Genomic DNA, 4387 nt, shown 5'->3' on the forward strand with positions numbered 1-4387 from the left:
CCTCTGATTTTCTTTTCCAGTTTCTTATGATCAGGATGCCAATAGCTTCACTTTGGCCAGTGTTTCCTTACCCATTTCACTTTGCATGGCGGTTAGCGGTTTTCGGCAGAATGCATGAGGACAACGGCCTACATGAATAACAGACTATCACAGCAAGGTTAAGATTTCTCTGACCTTACCAAAAAAACTATGGAGCTTTAGCCTACAGTAGGTCACTACAAAGTCTTTGGTACCTGATCATCTTCAGAGTAAATCTGAAAAGAAGATAGGCCGGTTTGGATACAGAGGTGAGATGAAACTTTTCATTTCATCTAATTTTAACTAATAATCTTACTACTATTCACAAACCATCTCAATTCATCTCACTATCCAAACGGGCCTGATGCATTTTTGATTTTGGGATACGATGAGAAAAGAAAATGGTGGAGATGTTGTGACCCAACCACTTGTTATTGTTATGTTTCTAGAAATGAAGTGTTTGGTGAAGCATGATCTTGGTAGTTACCTTAGTCACATTGTAGGCTTCTAAAATTATCAGGGATAAATCAGGGGAGCCGAAAGACAATGGACAATTAGGTTCTAAAGCTCTGGAGGAACACTGAGACATGTACCCTTGGTGAAAGTGAGCAAGAACCAGATTCTTCTAAAATTTGAGAAAGAGTAGCAGGCCATGGCAAACAAGAGTAAATAGAGCACGAGACAGAGATAGTGGAGAGTGGATCTTCACCACGAAGTAGAAAATCAAGTAGACAACGAAGGCCGAACCCCGAGTATGCGAATGCAACCATTATTGAAGAAAGCGACAATATAGAGAAAGATAGAAGATCAAGAGTCACAAAAAGGAAAAATGAAGATGATCAAGATATGACCGAATTAGCAAGTTGATATGACTACTCAATGAGAGGAGACAGCGCTGAGGGGTAGTGTTAAAAGCCGGCGACACTCTCTCTCTAAAGTTCATCGTTTTACAACCACATAGAAAATCTTTTGGCTCTCATATATATGCAAGAAGCTTTCAGATTTTTAAACTGTTTGAAAAGCTCTGCTGAATTCTCTATTTATCCGACTTAAATGTGCACCAAGGTATAAAAGAATTTATAAATAAATTCAAATATGTTTTAAAAAATTAAAAAAGAATTTGCAGTGGTATTCATTAAAATAAAATTATAAATTCATAAGTTTACAAATTATATAAAATGGATATAGGTTTTTGTCACATTTTCCTTAAGCCATGTCCTGGCATTATAATTAGCTCATTCATTGGTACCATAATATTTTATTAAGTCATTTGGTTGTTATGGATTTTAGGGGTGGGCGGCGAGGCCTCGCACCCCGTTTTCCTGCCCTCAACCGTCCGGTCTCCACCTGGCTGAGGTGGGAGCTCCATCCATCAGATGTGGGCGGCGGGGTATCTGCCAGCAAATGTGCACCTAGCGGGGGTGGGGGGCAGATTGGGCCCAAACTTGCCCATATTTTCCCCCATTTGGCCCGCATATATATATATATTTATATATATATATATATTATACTAATACTAAATGGCGTCATTTCAATAATATTCCTAAACTTCCCCCTCCCCTTACGTCAAGACCCATTCAACACTCTACCCTATCTCACTCTCTAATCTCTCAATCCTCCTCTCTCTTGCACTCTCACGTCATCGCCTGTTTGCTCTCAATTCTTAGCCATTGCCGTCCACAACTTACTTGTCTTTGAGCACCTCTCGAATTTTTGCGTTTGCTCTCAACCTCTATAAGTATCCTGAAACCCCCTATAGATTTTATTTTTTTTAAGTTTTTCAATGGATTGGACTATGGAGGATGGGATTGATCAATAGATTTAGAGGATGAGATTGTATTTTATGTGCTGTGGAGATTGGATTGTGATTTGTGTATGTTTATTTAAGACTTCAATATGAAATTCTAAATTAGCTTAGGAGTTCGGATTAAACCCTTAGATGATTTTAGGGTGTCGAATTAGTGTAGGAAACCCTAATATATGTTAGGAGGCTTCGTTTGTTTTCACAATTCTTTTCAACTCAACTTATTTCATCTAATCATTACAATTTTTTTAAATTTCCACACAAAATAAAATAAACAATTCAATTTTTTCAAATCTCAAAACAAAAATAATATTAAAAAAAAATATTCTAACAATATTTTATTCAACTTTCAACTTTCATATCAACCCATCTCATCTTAGTAGGTAGGGGCTCATATTGAAACCCCTAACCTAATATGATTTAGGGTTTTAATTTTAGAACCCCTAGTAATTTTGGGGTTTCAATCTGTTTTGGGTTTTCAATTTTGAAATATCAATTTGTTTAAACTAAAACTCCAAATAATTTTGGGGTTTCAGTTTGACACGCCAATCAATTGTGATGCTTATGATTATATGATTTTAATTGTTATGTGACTTGTGCATCATGTCAGGTACTTGTGAGTCAACTCCATGGATAATGAGTTAAGTCTAAATACTACATTAGTGGTAGCTCCTCTACTCTTACCCCTGCACTCATGGGCCCACAAAAGAAGAAATAAGTTTTAGTTGTGTGAACTCACTTCATCAAATTAGAGAATGGTAACCCCAATGACCTCCAAGTTTAGTGTAACCATTGTAGTAAGGTGTACGGATGTTATTACAAAAGATGTAGTACATCTCAATTGAAGCCTAAAGGTCTATTTAAAAGAACAATGCAAAAAGAGTCAAATTAGACATTCTTTACAAGAAAAGAGTCAATCTAAATTAGAGATTAGGTTTAAAAAAATAGCGGATGTGAGTAGTGGGGGAAAACGTTAAAAGGGTATACAAAATATGATTCGGAGGAGTGTATGGACACCTAGCTCGTTTGGTCATAATAGACGAGTTGCCCATTTGGTTTGTGGAGGGTAAATGGTTCCAAACATATTCTAAGTACTAAGAACCTAGGTTTAACCTTCATTCTTATCATACAGTGGGGAAGAATATTATTAAATTATATGGTATACATAGATAATTGTTGAGAAATCAATTGAGGGGTCAAAGAGTTTGCCTCACCACTGATACATGGACATTGGTCCAAAATTTAAACTGTATGTCCTTGACGGCCCATTTTGTAGATTGTGATTGTTGATTTTTAAGTTTTGCTTAATTTTCAAACACAAAGGTGAGACCATTGGAAAGGCCTTAGAAGTCGTAATAAAGGAGTGTGGGTTGGAGTGTGTTGTGACAATAATGGTTGACAATACTTTTTTTAACGATAACACTTTGGAGTATCTTAAGAATAAGCTTAGAGAAGACAATAAGTCAATCATGGATGGTGAGTATTTACATGTGAGATGTACTGCACATATCCTAAATCTTATTGTGACCGATGGTTTGAAAGATGTGAATCATTCAGTTGCAAGAGTTAGAAGTGTGGTGAAGTTTGTGAGATCTTCATTGGCTAGGCTTGATAAATTCAAAGTTGTTGTGAGGGTTGCGGGTATTGAATGCAAAAAAGGGTTGTGTTTTGATGTTCCTACAAGATAGAACTCAATATTTTTTATGTTGAAGATGACCTAACAGTATAGAAAGGTCTTTGACTTATTGGGTGATGAGGACATGCAATATCTCAAACACTTTGATGATGTTGGGAGATTAGGACGACCTAAGGATGATTTTTGAGATGTGGTGGTGATTGTTGTAGAATTTTTTAGTTTTAGACTTCTTAGATCAATTTATTTTTATGATAGACATTTTATTCAGTTATTGAAGATTTGAAGTCTTTGATTTGAGATTATTGGAGATCTATATATGTTTTATTCAATAATTCTTTTTATAAAATAAATGTTTATTTAATTAATTTATGAAACATTTTGCCTTGCTATTTTATGAAAAATTGTGACATCCTTAGCCTATGGGGAGGGGGTTTTTGTAACATACTAGTCATGGATTTAGAGTATATAAGTAAATCTCCTAGTTAAATTTTTCTATTATTATTATTATTATTATAGTCTTATAAGATTTTATATTGATTATTTTAATAATTTCTATTATAATTTTCCTTGTTTGAAATTACTAGAGTTTTATGTTATTTTTTTAATTCTAATAACTATTACTAGATTTTATCAGATTTTATGAATTTTAGTTTGAATTCAATTCTTAGTTCCTCTTATCTCCACCGAATCTCATCTCTTGATTTTAGCCTCTGAAATAAACATTATAAACCTCCAAACTCGTACGTCTCTTAGTATTAGTTGTTAACATTCTAGTGGAAACCGAATCTGTTGATGAGCAATTTCTCCACTCTCATGCACATGCACGTCTCTACTCCTCTAGGTTTTATTTTATTTTATTTTTCTCCATCTTCTACATTTATAAATTTCGCTTACCCCTTATACGAGAAGAGAAAACTCGAAGCCGTGAG

Source organism: Juglans microcarpa x Juglans regia, chromosome 8S (assembly GCF_004785595.1).
Source record: "Juglans microcarpa x Juglans regia isolate MS1-56 chromosome 8S, Jm3101_v1.0, whole genome shotgun sequence".
In the NCBI taxonomy this organism is placed as follows: Eukaryota; Viridiplantae; Streptophyta; class Magnoliopsida; order Fagales; family Juglandaceae; genus Juglans; species Juglans microcarpa x Juglans regia.